General features: G+C 37.0%; 1 long non-coding RNA gene across 1 annotated transcript; it reads right to left on the reverse strand.

Moving 5' to 3' along the window:
• Nucleotides 1–8,372: 8,372 nt before the first annotated feature.
• LOC139354645 (uncharacterized) lies at nucleotides 8,373–11,574 on the reverse strand. Its single transcript, XR_011605570.1, has 5 exons — nucleotides 9,703–11,574; nucleotides 9,470–9,621; nucleotides 9,067–9,404; nucleotides 8,838–8,997; nucleotides 8,373–8,778 (listed from the first exon to the last, which is right to left on the reverse strand). It is a non-coding gene; the product is annotated as an uncharacterized lncRNA (long non-coding RNA).
• Nucleotides 11,575–17,514: the final 5,940 nt, after the last annotated feature.

A 17,514-nucleotide genomic window follows, 5' to 3' on the forward strand; every position in this document is an offset into this window, starting at 1 on the left:
TATTCTGGGGGTGTGGCATCTTTGAGACCTTTTTACTGCAGAGCGTTTTGTGTTTCAATGCAGCTTCCTCAGTTTTGGAAAAATTTAAACACACATTGCAGAAATATTGCGCCCTCTTCTGATTTCCTCTCTGAGCAGTCATTAGTCTTTGAAAGAGAAATATATACAAATTATTTAATTGCTTAAAAGAGATAAAAATGAATAAAAGAATTTACCTTGAAATATTTTTAATGTACATGTAATATCCATTTCCACCTTCTTCCAAAAACATCATATTGATATGAAGAGGCTTTTCCACTTCCGATTGAAAAAGTGGTCCAATTATTTCCCTCGTCTCTTCATTATATCCGAATACGTTTAAACTCATATGAGTATTCTTCTTTAAAAAATTTTTTATACATTTTATTTCAAGGGGGAAAGTCAACCCTGTGAAATCTAATATTATTTCATCACTTATTCGAATTATCTCCAGCGATATATCAATATTATATGCCGAACATCTTTGCGGCCTGTTAACAATTTTCAAGGCAGAAATCAAAGCCCATTTAAAACAATAGTGGTCATTTTCGTTACAAACGTTAACTATTGCTTTTTTCGATAAAAGGAAACGAGGTAGTGGTATGAAAGATGAACCAGCCATCGGTGTATAATGATTCACATTCATTTCCAAGCGAATCAATTTTATAAGAGACCTTCCACTATCTCTCTCTTGAAATTCTTGTGTTTTTGAAATTATTGGCATGGTATGTTCATGGAAGATATTTTCTAAGTCAGAATCTTTGTTCATGATCGTCATTTTACTTTGAAAACTTTTCATATCAATTTCTTCAGATTCATCTTTAAAAAGTATATACTCTGCAAACAGTTCAAAGTTGACTTTTGCTGAAGTATAACTTTCTAACAGAATGCTGAGATGAGGTAGCAGGGACAATCCAGCTTCACTCAAGAAACTCTCTGGTAAGATCAAGTCCGATCCATCGTTTACATACATGTAATGTAGTATTCTTCCCTTGAATCCCTCAGAAATTTTCTTGACTCTTCCGTCAAGGGGTTGAATTGCATTTCGCTTATGCAACTCCGAACAGACATGATTTGCCCACTTATTCTTTAGCAAGAAACACTTGCAGGATTGACAAAACTGATTTTGGTTATTCATTTTTATTTTATTCGTTTTGGTAAAATTCTTTTTTCACGATCACTTTTTTCACTTTTACTCAAGTTGTGTTTGACGTAGCAGAGTATCCCACTTCAAGACTATTTTTGGTAGACTAACTATTGTCCTCGATCATTTATAGTGTTTGAAGTGGGCGTGAACGATAATATTAAAGATGAGAGATGCATACTTAAGATTTTTTTAAATTTGAAAACAATATAGGCAATTCTAGTAGGTTACATCGACTATTCATTGGTTAGAAGAGATGAGAAGTATTGATTTTGAAAAATATTTGATACAAGTGTAACCAATAGGACACCATCAAATCGATAAAGGAGACACAAAATCATAGAATAAAGGAGAGTGTTGGTTAGAAGAGGTCGCACATACTTTTCTGCAGGTGGGAAAGGAAAGGTCATTTTTTAGACACACCATCATACTCAGGTAGCCAAAAGGGGACAGTTTGGAAAAAATCATTTCGAGTTAGGGAAAAACAAAGATTTTCATTTGTTGAATTTCGAGAATGCACATTTTTGGGTAAAAGAAGAGGAAAAATCAAAGATTTTCATTTGTTGAATTTCGAGAATGCATATTTTTTGGGTAAAAGAAGAAGATGAAAACCTGTAGAAATTTCCTTATAAATCGTGTAAGCATATTTAAAAGGGTAAGACGAGATTGTTGACTTAGATAGACAACATGCATTCAGTTAAAATAAATAACTTTTTGAATGTATTTGACGGAATTCTGTTCAATGCACACTAAGTACGGCTCCAGTTCATACAATCAAAACTCTTTGAATGTGAACGAGGTAATATAAAAACATCTATTCATGGAAATCATATGGACACCTGCGTGTGGAGCAATGATGCAGCCACTGAGGGAGTTGATACTTGTGTATGCCATCGAATTTCGGATTACAAAAAGGAAGCACTCAACATTATGAATAAATACTATAATCTAGAAAAAAGAATGAAAATGATTAAATAACATAATAAAACATGTTCGCAGTACCAAAATAAACTTCTGACTTTTTATTTCGAGTTAAAATTAGAGGTACGGAGAATGGAAAATATTTCTTTGACTGAGATATGTCGGCTACTTGCGAGCTGTTGCACGGTCGTGATTTCAACCCCTATTATGGGAACGTCGTATGAGCTCGTATGAGGTCGTTGGCGTGAGGCCCATGATCTTGTCAATGAGCGTGCGCCTTCTGGGTTGTGCATGTGTCCCTTTTATTGCGGTCAGGTAATTGACAGGTCCGCATGTTCGGGTAGCTCTTGCTTGAATCCCTTTTATGACATGTTTATGACCCATTTGTGGAAAGGAGAGAATCTTAGACAATTTACCAGTTAAACGTTCTGGGGCGGAAACAAAAATGTGTATTTGAAAATATTCCACATCTGAGAATCATTAACTTGTGAGATTTATTTTATTGGGGTTCTTTTGATTTCTAAATTAGTTTTATAATCATAGGAAACATTATTCCCCAACATGATCGGACATGTTCCTCTAAGATAACCATCTTTGAATACTTTGGGTGTGCGACCTTTCACACGTGCACAGCAACACCTGTGATAATGATTAATATGCTAATTGTCCCAGAAGCCGTCTTTCCCTACTACTGTTTTATTTGTTTTTGGAGCCTTTCTTTAAGTAATTTATAATAAAACGTGTAAACAAAAGAATTGATTACCTAATTCTTTGTTGGCCTACCTTCCCAAAGCCGCCTCTAGGCGGTCCAACGATATAGTCCTACAAAACTCGATCCATGCAAAAGTAAAAGTTTTTCTAAAACAAACATTCACTTTTGATACACAATGAATCCAAAAATAATTTTTTTTTTGGAAAAGAAAATTTGGGCACTAGAGGGTTAAGGAGATTTTCCCTCGTATAGGTTACCAAAAACTATTTTAAAGTATCCCGCACTAATAATTGCGAATACCGACACTTTAGATCAACCTGGAACTCATTGGATTGCATTTTACCAAAAAAAGAATTTAAAAAATTTTTAAAATCTAACGCTTATACATTTATTTTTAATAAGCAACAACTACAAGGATACTTTTCTAACACTTGCGGATATTATTGTATGCTGTACGGTCTTATTAAAAGTAAAAAGAAAACACAAGATTTTTTTTAAGAAAATTCAAGAAAAACAACTGTTTATTTAATGATAAATTAATAATAAAAATGTTTAGAAACCAATTTTTTTTATTAATGGTTTTGGAGCAATACGTTTGTTTAACTTATAATATTTCATCATTAGACTAAGGGCACACACACTGACGTGTGTCTGGTCCAGATGAGGCATCATCGTCGCTCCAGGGACAAAGTTTATAATGGAATCCAAACTTCGAATGGATTAACTCTTTTTCCTCTTAATCCTCCAAAGTAGCTTTTAGGAACTCCATCCTTTGTAGGTGTTACTCGAAAAGCATTCTTTCAAATTGCATAAAGAATTGTTCTATCTGTTGAGCGTACATTTTTAAGGAAAACAATTTTTTTTTTAGAATGATTTAAGACATTTATTTGCATTTAAAAAGTCCGCTCTTTATATTGAAGAATTTTATTTACTTTACTTATTTACTGATAAAAATTCAATTTGAGCACAACTATATCTGTTCAGATCTTTTCCTTTATATACCATATGAGTTATTCCATTCTCATTTAATTTCCTAAATGGTGTGTTTGTAGAAAATTCGTTCACATAACTTTTAGGTAGAAATATCCAAACATCTTTGTCGTCCTTATCAGTTAAATAAAGAGGTAAGAGCGTAAGATTGGATTCGTTGTGCACTAGTACCTAACTGTTGTATACTAATTCTTTAACCAGAAATTACATGGTCTTATATACTTGTCAAAAACTATATATTTCAATTCATGTGGAGTAAATGAGATAACAATATGTCTTCATTATATGTACCAAAATACTTATTCAAACTATGTAATACTTGAGAATAAAGTCAGAAATACATATCAGTATGTCTATCTCTTTTTATATTTATATAAATCTTCCAAAAGCGTTAAAATAAAGTTAGTATATATAACGTAAGAATTGTCCCTCAGATGCTATATAAGATAAATTTTTTATAGAAAAGTCTGTTTATTTTTAAAAACATCGAAACGGTGAAGAATCATTGCTAGTTGTGCTCAGAAACCAAATCCTTTACTACTCGCAGCGGCCTAAGAGCGCATACCTTAAAGATACACAACTTCGCCTATCAGAAATCTAAATCTTTCTTTTATTATTGTTTTTTTGTCCTAAAGTACGTAAAATTTGGTTGCGATTCGACTTTAATATGCATCGTCTGTTGGTTCACAGCGCAGAGCTGAAACGTATTTGCAAGGCAAATAAAAATGATCCAATAAATAAAAAACAATTTTAAGCTCACAATTTTAAAATAGTTTTTAGTTTATTTTTCTTTATGTATCGTGTATTTATAATTAAAAAGTTAAGAATCTAGATCAAATAAAACATCTAGTAATGCGTTGTCATCTCCGTCATCCAACAAAGTTAAATAATTATAAGTCGGTGGCGGTTGAGGTCCCATAAGTTCTTCAAAGATGTGGTCATCGTTAGGAAAAAGTTCATCTTCTGGTCTGGATAGGTCGTCGTCCAATTGAAATTCCTATGCACACTGATATTCATCTTCGCTTTCATCGTGTGTGATAAGGGATTCCAAAAAAGCCTGCGTAGTAGTCCTTTGTGGAAACTGGCTTCACTCAAGAGACTCCAATCCTGGGTCCCTATTTTGGGTCGACGATGCAGCCGGTTGAAATACGCTTTGTAGGAGGCGATCAACCGAATCTTCTGCTTCGGAAACCTGCACAAGATCCAGATCCAAGTTTTCAATTATTTCAACATCAGAATCTTGCGTAGGTGGTAATTCCAGGCTGTCAATCTCAACCTCGTTTTCCGAATCGATAAATTCTACGGTTAGATCCATAGGTATGCAGTACTGAGGCATTTGAAGAACTGATCCTGAGCAATTTGGTGGTGTCATTTTTATGGTCTAGAATGTTCACTTAACAGGTTGACATATACAGGGAGTGCATACAGGCATGTTGTATTTTAGAACCAATTCGATTATAAGGAGCAGCCCAATACCCCAGTAGAATGGTTATTAGAAGGAAAACGAACACAAGGATTGATAACAAGTTACCGGGAGTGAACGTGGTGTAGGAGGGGTTAGGAAGTACACAGAGAGAAATATTCAAGTAATTTGCACTCAAATTGAGTATTTTTGGACTCAAAAATTCAGCATGAACAAAAATTCTCACTTTCAGTACAAATTTCTCAAAAAATTTGTACTTAAATTGAGTACATTTGTGCTCTTTCTTGAACCTTTTTCTTTAATATGAGTACAAACTGCACTCATTTTAAGAAAAATTTTGCCTTGAATTTTAGAAACGAGTATCCCCTTTTCTCATACTGAGAAACTCCAAGCGCTCAAATTGAGAAACCAATTCTTGATAGTAAACTTCTAAATTTTCAAATGAAGAACTTTTTACTTCAACCCATTCCACCCATTCCCAGAAAAAAGGGTAAAATAAATTTTTTTTTTTATTTATTTTAAAAAGCGCTTATTCATAATATTCCTTATATTATAAACTCCATATAATAATACAAAATTTTAAATATATTTCATTCTTATATAAGTATTTCCGTCATTTAATGTATACGGATGTAAGGGCGGGCTTTTAATTGCGATATGTTTTTTACATAAATCTTACTCGTTATGTTGCCTATTTCATATGCCTTTAAATGGCTCACAAATTTCTTAATTTCAATTTCATAGCAATGTTATAATAGGTTATAATATCAATTATTTTATAAAAATGCATATTTAATGTTTTAATTGCTAAGTAATAGATTCGCTTATATTTAGTTCCCTTAAAATTAAAAAAATTTTGCTAAAATTACATTGCTAGCGGTAATATTTGTCATTTTACATGTTTGTTTAAAGTATGGTAAAGTAGTTAAATTGAAATGAACAACCTCATCAAAGACCTCATCTTTGTGGCTTAAAATAAATTTGGAAAACTTCAATCCAGACTTAATAAACAAGGACTTGGCTGGGTTTACTCTGGACGCTATGCTATTAAAATATTGTTTGGCTTCTCTGTGCTTTGCCTCAAACCTCATGCACCATAACTGCTTAAGAGGTCCGCAGTTTTTAATTGCTGATGAGTAATGGAGAAGAAAATGATGTTTGGGCTTTAAAGGCCCGAAAAGCTCCAGGTAATATCGATGGTGCCAGCAAACCAGCATTTGCAGCTCCCTTATATTCTCTTCAATAATAACAGGCTGTAATAGCAAATCAACAATATCTAGCAATGTTAGTAACAGCTCCCAACTCCTGTTCCCTTCTGGTATTAAGTCACCAATTTGTTATGTTAGGAATTTCACTAGAGAAAACATTTGAGTTGCATTCAGCGTTGCATTTTCGAGCTCGATGCTTTTCGACTTGTTCCCTATCTCAGTCTTCTCCACTGTCAGTTCTTAGCTGTATACTATTTTCTAAAATTTTAAGTTCTTCTACAAGATGATAAAACGATTTTTAATTTCCGCACTTTTTAATGGCGGCTGAAGACATAAATGCGATCTGAAAGATAAAAATCACTTTCGATCGGAAATGTGACGGAAAAGTAGGAAATGATATGTAACAACCACATAGTGGAAACGTTCGACCGCCAAGAGGATTGATAATTTCGAAGTCATCAAAATATAAAATGTATGGTATTACTGTCTTACTCATAAATCGTTTTTCTATATTTATACCCATTACTCGTAGCGTAAAAGGGTATACTAGATTCGTCGGAAAGTATGTAACAGGCAGAAGGAAGCGTTTCCGACCCCATAAAGTACATATATTCTTGATCAGGATCACTAGCCGAGTTGATCTAGCCATGCCAGTCTGTCTGTCCGTCCGGATGAACGCTGAGATCTCGGAAACTATGGGAGCTAGGCTATTGAGATTTGGCGTGCATATTCCTGAGCTTCTTACGCAGCGCAAGTTTGTTTCAGCAGAGTGCCAAAAAAAAGTTTGCCACGCCCACTTTAACGCCCACAAACCGCGAAAACCTGTGACGCCCATAATTTTCATGCTAGATAAAAAATTTTAACTGAAATGTATTGGTCTCGTCAATACCTATCGATTGATCCAAAAATAAAATTTGCCACGCCCACTCTAACGCCCATAACGCTTAAATCTGTATACCGCCGGTAATCTCGCTTTGCTGCTTGCATGTCTCCATTTCCCTTTGGTCCCTTTAGCTGAGTAACGGGTATCTGCGTTCTTCCTTGTTTTAAAAATGTTTCCATTGATAAAACTTTTCATAATGCATTCATGCGAAATATTCTCAATTTTTTTTAAGGAATATTTCAAAAGTTGGGGAATTTCAAAAGTTTTTTGAAATATAAATAACAGTGGCATTATATAAATATGATCTGTCTGAATTCCCAAAGTAGGATTGCATTGCAAAACTATTTCTGATACTCGTTCATCAATTTTAAATGTTTTTGTATCTTTAAACAAATAAAGTTTTCTTTCAGTTGCAAGCAATTTAAACTCAGATCGAATATCCTGAAAAGGCTGTTGAAGTTCTTCATTATTAGTGCTTTCACCTAACTGGGCTTCTAAGACCTGCCCTATTGAAACTAAAATGTTTGAAATCATATTGTGTAATTTAGAAACTTGTTTTCGGGGCATCGAGTTTAAGTCAGACATTTCTATTAATAGCAGAAGAGCTTTGGTTTTTAAGTCATCCAAATTATTAAGGGAAGCAGGAGAACTAATGTTGCTAACAATATCATCATATTCGCTCGATGCCAAGCAGGAAATACTTTCATTGTCGACTTCAACAACATTTTCAATAAAAATCAACTCAGAAGAAATGGAAGCCGGTTCAATCACAGTTGGTTGCTGTTCAATAATGTTCACCTTATGACATCTATGTATATGCGTTCTGAAGGTATAGAGGTTTGTAAAAATTTGATGACAGTTATTCTGCTCACAACGAACTGAAGCGGTTTTATTTAAGCAATGCACTTTTCGGAAATGGCTCAGAAAATCTCGAGGAGTATCGAAAGAATTGAAACATTTAAAGCAAACAAACATTTTGGCTTTTTTTGATAAATCGAAATAGGTTGTAATAATAATACAGATTGAGATGATTTTAAAAAGTTCAGTAGCAAAGCCAGAGATGAGGATTTTGAACCATAGATTGTGTCAAGGCTAAAAAAAAATGTTTGCACGAGCAACCAAGCTTGCTGTGAAGGCTTTGGGTATTCAAGACCCAGTACTTGGAAAAGTTTGAAGCACATATCAAAACTTTCTAAGAATGAAGAAAACTTTACCAATCGTTTGTCAAAATAAACATAAAATGATTTTATGGCCGAATCCTCCAACCCTTCCACTGTTAAAAGTGGCTGCAACTTCATTCCTGCGTTGTAGTATTGGCTTATCATCGTATTGATTTTAGTCTGGTAGTTGTTCAGATTGGTCAATTTGAGGACCATACTCTCCTGACAATCTGAAATCATTGCCTTCCTGTTTTTTTTCCCTATATGATCCGAAAAACGACAGCATTGAGAAGAATTGTATAAAGATATTCCTTCGTATCTGAAAAACGTGATTTACTTACATAAAAATATTTCAAAACCATTTCAAAAATACTTTACCAATGTGGGAAGTCTCGCCAATTTGAGTTAGCAGCTTCTTGCAGTACTCATTTGTTATGTTTTTCATATAATAAGCGAAAATCTCTGATTTTAAGTTATCCCATTGAAAAAAAAGCAAGTTTTGCTTGTTTGGGTATAGCAAACTGAAATCAATGTTAATCTAAAAGTAAGAAATTTAAAATTTAAACTTTGTTAAGATATGTAAAATAATAATTTAATTTAAGCGTACCAGATCGGTTACTTTAGCGTGGCTAAATTTAGTCCACTCCTGAAAGAATGTTACACTGTCCATTTCCTTAGACTCCCGCTGACGAAGAGGAAAAGTTTCTTTCCAGTTGGCACAGACTAAATCCCAATCTGAGCAGTCTCTATTTAGCAATGCTTTTTTTGCTGCCGCCTCAAATTCGTTGATTTCAAAAACATGTGAATTAGCTTAAATAGAAGAATTCTCATCCATCGTAGTTAACTTAACCTTTTTAGATAGCTTTCGGCTACGCATATTTTTATATCGCGAATATAGTTTTCCTGACGCGTTGTTACGAGGCCTCGTACAATAAAGTAAAAGTCCTATACAAAATAATTAAGCAAATCTTTGTATTTTCCAGATTTGAATGTATGTCTTTTTTTCTTACCTTTATATCGTTTTTAGATGGGAATAAGGTACATATTTCCTCTACTAACAATGAAAAATCTGTAGTTTTGATGGCCATACCTCTGTCTTGAACATCGTCCACTATAATGCTTATTACATTTTTCCGATCATCGTTGGACAGTACTTTATGCTCTACGAAATACGTTAGTATGTTTTTCCCATTTTAGTAACGAACAAAGAGGCTGAAATAGTTTCATAGTTATAAGCTCTTACCTGTTTCAGAACAAAGTTTACAGCATTGGCTTTTTCAGCTACTGCAGCCAAAGTTTTTTGGCCTGACTTGTGCTAAAAGTTTTTTAAAATATTTGTTATAATGCCAGGAGTTACGTTTTTAAAATGATTACCATTTTTTGGCATGCCTCCACTTTAATTTCACTATAAAGAAATTGTTGAAAATATTAGTATATGCACCACTGTATATCTTATTCTTTTTTGGTTTTTTTGCACGAAAGTAACGGTGCGTTCTTTTTCTCTCTCTTCCTTAAGTTATTGTTCTGCCTGCGTGCAGCATTTTTCAGTTCAGTCTCCAATAAATCGTCAAACCGTATAGGTTATGGGCCCAGAAAGCTATAAAACTTGCGCGTAATAATCGAAGAGATTAAATATTTAGAAATTCGGTGGTGTTTCAATAAAATGAACAAAATGAGTTCACAATACTCCATAGAAAAACTGGATAGTGAAAATTATAGTTCATGGGCAGTGTTCACGAGAAAAGGGCGTTTAATTTCAGGAGGCAGTGTCGAGCGGCAGTTTTATCCAGATGTCTACATCTCGCGCGCTCGCACTGCCGTCCGCTCTCCCTCTCCATCTCTCCCCTAAGTCTCCGCTCTGCTCTGGAGCGCTTAAGTTAAGTTAGGCTTAAGCAGTTCATGTTTCAAAGTGTACGAATAAACACCTACGCACGTCGCCTAAAAAACCCCAAAAATAATCCCGTGTTTTTTGGGTACCATTCAATCTTGGGGCTTCAACTATTTCATCGATCAAGCGGCACCGCCCCAACATTTTGGTCCTTCGAGCCGGATTTCAAAATCTTTGGACTTTCCTCTCCTGGAGTTTCCTTTGATTTTGTCCCAGCAGGCTTAAAACACTCCAGATAAGTTCCACTTACTAATTGCCGGTCATACAGCCAGTTTTTCGAACCCTATTTCGACTAACTTTCTGTATGATATATTGTCTAAATCCAAAAGTGATTAATCCGACGCAACGGCATTTAATATATGTATTTCAATTCCGTTACTTGTGCCCGACATTATTCCAGTTTCCTTTGCCCACAATTGTACACTTGAAACAATTCCAGAAGACATTTCAGTGCTACTATTCAACAAAAATATTTCTCAAATATATTTTCAATTCCAATTGTGTGTAAAATATAACTCAGCCACAGTAAAAAATTCCCGATTATAAAGATTGTCCTTAAGATTTGCACTCTTTATTTTTTACTGTGTTCCAGCTGCATGTGTATATTTACAAAAACAATCTAATACAGTCCACTCGAACTACTTTTTTCTAATACAGTCCACTCCAACTACTTTTCTCGACCTACAAATACGGCTAAACTATTTCTAAAATTAAAAACAAAGTGACAATATCCACAAATTTACTCCAGCAAATCGTTTGCAATTTAGTTGTGCAGGTGACAAACAAACGCACCGACATACAAACATAAGCGAAGTCTTTCCAATTCCCGCAACGTTATTCCGCTATTCGCACCCCACATATGTACATATGTACAGTGTACCTACATACGTATATCGCCAGTGCACAGTTGGTCAAGAGCTCACAAAAAGTGTTCCTTTCAAACAAACAATATTAAAGTCCGTAATTCCTTACATAAGTCTGACCATCCGATATAATAAATATTTATTGCCTATCCGACAGTGTGACCGTATATATTTACAATCTTAATTGGTTCCTAAATTCCAATTTGATTCCAATCCGTTTCCTTACATCTGAATTAAAATTCTAAATTATTTAACGTCAAGGCAACATCAGTAAAATCCGCTTTAACCCGATTTATGGCCACAGCTGACTGTCTGATCCACTTTGAGGCCACTGTGAACGCTCCAGGTGCTCCTACACCAACGTTATCCGCCTGTAACATCCGTCGCGATCACCTCAATTCCTTGTGGCAAACGGTAAAGGCAGCATACGACATATGCTCCGACAGCATTATATCTGCAGGCGAGAGCGCCGCAGACACAAAATCCATACTAAAGTCCAAGTATTACCAAACGTACTCCACTTACGAAATATTTGCCGCGCAGCTGATGGAACAAATCCAAAAAGGCTCCTCCCAAATACCTCAAGCTCCAGTAACTCCGTCCCAAAATTCCACGACGGATAGCTGTCGGCTCTTTCCTATCGACACAGAGGTTTTTCCTGGCGATTAACTTCGCTGGCCGACTTTCCGGGACCTTTTCACGGCAATATACATAGACAATCCAAGTCTAACGCCCGTTGAAAAATTATTCCATTTTAATTCAAAAACAAGTGTCGAAGCTCATTCCATAGTTTCAAGATCCCCACTCACCAATGATGGCTTTCGCTCAGCCTGTAATAACCTAACTGAGCGGTTCGAAAATAAGCGATTGCAGGTGAATAGTCACCTGAAAACACTATTCAATGTTGAATCCATAGGAGTCGACAGGAGTCGGGAGAAGCCTTAAAGGAACTTCAACGCACTTTTCAAGGTTGCTTAACTTCCTTAAAATTTTCCGGTGTTAATATTGAGAATTGGGACCCTATCCTGGTTTATATGTGCTCGACAAAACTTCCAAAGCTCACTCTCTCCTTATGGGAGCAATCCATCCAAAATAAAGCCGAAATTCCTACGTGGCTTGAGCGGAGCGCCATCTAACTCTTGAGGCCGTCGATAGCTTCCGATCTTCCAATTTCCACCACGTCCAGTCCAAAGAAACAAATCGAGAGGCAGAATTTCCAAAAATAAATTCCTTCAACACAAGGTTAGTTCCGATTACCAAAGGCTGCGATCTGTGTTCGAAGAAGAACCACCCCGTGCGTATATGTCCACGCTTCCTACAGATGACGGTAGAAGATCGCTTAGCCTATATCCAAAGGAAGCAGTTGTGCTCCAATTGCTTTGCAAATAGCCATCAATTCCGGGATTGCACAAGCGCTCACAACTGTCTCACTTGCCAAGATCGGCATCACACTTTGCTGCATCGAAACAGTGGTCCTACTACTCCGACGATTCCATCCGACCCTCCAAGGCCAGTATCCGCCTCAGTTCCACACATCATTTCGTCCTATTCAACGCAAGTTTCCGTACAAAAAGTTCCTCCTAAGAATACTCCATCCGAATATTGGGTTCCATACCCCGCCTTGGATGGCAGACGTACTCGAGGTATTAAATCCTACCAATGCCGAGTCTGCCAAAAGATCCATCCTCTACGGAAGTGCCACCACTTTCTACGGCTAAGCCCCCAGAATCGGCTTCAGGAAGTACATATCCAGAAGTACTGCTCCAATTGCTTGGCTCACAATCATTCCAAGGACTCCTGCCGCAGTGGTCATCACTGCCACAAGTGTGGAAAGGCCCACCACACTCTCCTACATACGGACGACCGATCTATACTTCCAGCATATTCCTGAGCCTACTACCCTGAGGTTCTTGCTACGGGTGTCCTCGCAAGGGGGGGAGAATGTTCACGCCAAAAGGGCGTTTAATTTCAGGAGGCTGTGTCAAGCGGCAGTTTTATCCAGATGTCTACATCTCGCGCGCTCGCACTGCCGTCCGCTCTCCCTCTCCATCTCTCCCCTAAGTCTCCGCTCTGCTCTGGAGCGCTTAAGTTAAGTTAGGCTTAAGCAGTTCATGTTTCAAAGTGTACGAATAAACACCTACGCACGTCGCGTAAAAACCCCAAAAGTACTCCCGTGTTTTTTGGGTACCATTTAATCTTGGGGCTTCAACTATTTCATCGATCAAGCCGCACCGCCCCAACAGGCAGTGCAGATGAAAAGTTTGCTAATACACTCGGAACTTAGGACAGTTGTGTGCGGTCGTGAAACTAAAAACGAAAGTGGAACAGTAGAACAACAGACAAACTTTGATATAAAAGATGAAAAGGCCTTCGCGAGTATTTTGTTGTGTATTAAGCCGTCGCAGATTCACTATGTTAAACACTGCACATCATCAATGGAAGCTTGGTAAAAGCTGGCTAGTGTTCACATGCCTTCTGGAACGGCCCGTAGAATACAGTTATTCAAACAGTCGCTGTACATGAATATGTCAAAGTCAGACAGTATCACAGTGCATTTGAGTAATTTTAGTGACGTAATTGAAAAACTACAGGAAATTGAACAAACAGTGCCAGATGAAATGCTTGTAATAATTTTGTTGACAAGTCTATGTGATTTGTACGAAAATTTCGTCGCCATTGAAACGTGTGATTCTTTGCCTTCCTTGAGTTCTCTGAAAATAAAATTACTGGAAGAGGGAGAACGCCGAAAAGTGAGTGACAAAACGGCCGATGGAGCGGAACAGAAGGTGTACGCGTCGCGCGCCGAAAAAGGAAGAGACAAGTATATAAAACACATGGGAAATGTGGAATGCTGGAACTGCGGTAGTCATGGACATGTTAAGGCAAAGGGCAACTCAAAAGAGAAACTCGCAAGATCGGAAAAAGACAACAATAAAGAAAAGAAACGCGAAGAGAACAAAAAGTCTTACTCAGTTTTCGCTGCAGCAGCAGGTCAAGTAGGACTAACAGAAAATATTTGGTGCGTGGACAGCGGGGCAACAGCCCATTTATGTGCACACAAATCATTATTTGTTTCAATCCGTGAACATAAAGAAAAAATAATGCTAGTTGGAGAAAATTACATTGAGGCTGAAGGCATTGGAACAGTGAAACTGTACTGGCAAGAAAACATTATTAAATTGGTTGATGTTAAATGTTTTAGCTATTTCAATGGAAATAAATTTTAATATTTAATCAAACTTGGTGTTAAACCTTTTATTTCTTATCACTTATACAAGACACTTATTTATAACTTTCGAACCGATCGCGGTCTCAGACAAAATAGGACTGCCTCTTTATTCTAAAACTTTATCCAATGAACCTCGGCCAGAAGCTTTTCTTTCTTAAGCTTCCAGAACTTGTATTTTTGTTTAGAATAAAAGCTTATGCTGAAACTGTCGCATCTCGTTGTGAAATGAAATTATGCTGACCGATGAAATTTGATTGAAAATCGGAACGCAATATGATTTGAACTTAGAAGGCAATACTGTGGGCTTCGAACGAAAGAGTTTGGGCTCCGAACGGAAGCTTGTGTTTACTTTACGACTGGTTTATTTATCTTAGCAGGACGGTCAAGCGCGGCCCTCGATGTAAATGGAAAAGGCAAAGGCAGAATCTTAAACAAAGGCAAAGGCAATGTCGCTGTGGTTGAATTCGAAAATTTTCTTTTAAATTCCATAAGTGGAACCGTTTCACGGGTTGGATAACTTGTATATACATACATATGCATGTAATTATAAACTTGTAGTTGTTTTTTTTTATGCACTTTGTTTTAGATTCACATTATTGTTTAACATACACCACTTTTATGAACATACATACGTGTATACATATATTCAATTGCATCTAACCATGCAACTATGTATATACGTATACACATATGTACTCTTGCACCTTTTTTCCATGATGCACTTTACAAAAACAAATTAGATTAAAAAACTTACCCTCAGGGGACGGATGGGCCGATAGAATGTCCAACTCCTCAAACAGATCTTTCAGCGTCATCGCGCACGTCTAATCCTTCGAAAATCTCACTGAAAGTGACCGACAAACAAATGCGGCGCGTGCCACTTAACGCGCGGTGCATTTAGAAACCGTGAGAGGGAGAGACAACCATAGACGCAACGAATTAAAGTCCGCTCATCTCTCGTCTCGTTCGCAGAACGGAATTCTCTTGAACTCATTATGAGAATTTGCAACTCATTTTTGAGTTTATCGGTTACTCATAATGAGAATATTAATTCTTAAGTTGGAAATTGAAGAACACATTTCCTCAAACTTAGAATTTTGTGATCAATTCAAGGTATTTTTCTTAAAATGAGTGCAACTTTTCTCAACATGAGTTTTCCCCACAAACTTTGTACTTAAATTGAGTACATCCTTAAAATGAGAATACAAATACTCAATATGAGAACGTCATAATTTTCTCTGTGTAGATAAATATCGAAGGTGTACAACTTTGATACAGGTTAAGGAAAGGTAATCTCTGTGTAAGCAAGATACGAATAAATGGTCAGTTAAGGTCAGGGCAGCATTGTCATAAGAAGTCGCGAGGCAACCATTCGAATTTCCTAAGCCTTAAGCCAAGAGTAGTTATTAAAAGCGGTTGCAGAGGTTTTTTAGGCTGTTTTAAATGTATTTTGTATGAGTTGTTTTTAATTGCAAGCGTATACTCATCCCATAATCAGTGTGTTTGGTATTCCACGGAATCCTCCCGTTTTATAGCGTTTAAAATATTGTTACCCCTCGTTATCTGCTGAGAATGAGCAGGAGAAAGTGAACGTGCGTACCCACGAACCCGAATCTCACCCCCTACCCTCGAGTCCTTACTCATGACTTCTTGTGCGCGTGAAATTTTAATTTTGTGAGTTTTGTTCAAAATGCGCATTTCAGGAGGCAGTGTCGAGCGGCAGTTTTATCCAGATGTCTACATCTCGCGCGCTCGCACTGCCGTCCGCTCTCCCTCTCCATCTCTCCCCTAAGTCACCGCTCTGCTCTGGAGCGCTTAAATTAAGTTAGACATAAGCAGTTCTGATTTCAAAGTGTACAAATAAACATCTATGCACGTCGCGTAAAAACCCAAAAGTACCCCCGTGTTTTTTGCGTACCATTCGATCTTGGGGCTTCATTTATTTCAGCGATTAAGCCATCCCGCCCCAACACAGGGTAAATATAAGTGGATTCAGAACATCAATTATCTCGTAAATTAATACAATAATTCTTATCACCGAACAATTAAAATGAAGCATATAGATATCGGCACGAAAAATAGAGAGTTTATTTTAAAACAAGGAAGAACGCTATAGTCGAGTACCTCGACTATCAGATACCCGTTACTCAGCTAAATAGAGATATGCAAGTAGCAAAGCGAGATTAAAATGCGCCACCTACCGGCGGTATACAGATTTAAGCGTTATGGGCGTTAGAGTGGGCGTGTCAAATCAATCGATAGGTATTGACGAGACTAATACATTTCAGTTAAAATTTTTTATCTAGCATGAAAATTGTGGGCGTCACAGGTTTTCGCGGTTTGTGGGCGTTAAAGTGGGCGTGGCAAACTTTTTTTTGGGTCAATCGATAGATAGTATTGTAGCTTGTATAGTTTCCGAGATTTCAGCGTTCATACGGACAGACGGACAGACGGACATGGCTTGATCGAATCGTCTAGTGATCCTGATCAAGAATATATATACTTTATGGGGTCGGAAACGCTTCCTTCTGCCTGTTACATACTTTCCGACGAATCTAGTATACTCATTTACTCTACGAGTAACGGGTATAAAAATGTATGTTTTGGAAATATTTTTAATATATAATATACTGATTATACCCGTTACTCGTAGAGTAAAAGGGTATACTAGATTCGTCGGAAAGTATGTAACAGGCAGAAGGAAGCGACCCCATAAAGTATATATATTCTTGATCAGGATCACTAGCCGAGTCGATCTAGCCATGTCCGTCTGTCCGTCTGTCCGTATGAACGCTGAGATCTCGGAAACTATGAGAGTTACAATACTGGGATTAGGCACGCAGGTTCCTGAGATTCCTGCGCAGCGTAAGTTCGTTTCAGTAGAGTGCCACGCCCACTCTAACGCCCACAAACCGCCCAAAACTGTGGCTCCTACAGTTTTGATGCTAGATAAAAAATTTTAACGCCCACTTTACCGCCCAAAAACCGCGAAAACCTGTGACGCCCACAATTTTCATGCTAGATAAACAAATTTAACTGAAATGTATTGGCTTCGTCAACACCTATCGATTGGTC

The sequence above is a fragment of the Drosophila suzukii genome, unplaced genomic scaffold (genome assembly GCF_043229965.1).
Source record: "Drosophila suzukii unplaced genomic scaffold, CBGP_Dsuzu_IsoJpt1.0 scf_12, whole genome shotgun sequence".
NCBI classification, from domain to species: domain Eukaryota; kingdom Metazoa; phylum Arthropoda; class Insecta; order Diptera; family Drosophilidae; genus Drosophila; species Drosophila suzukii.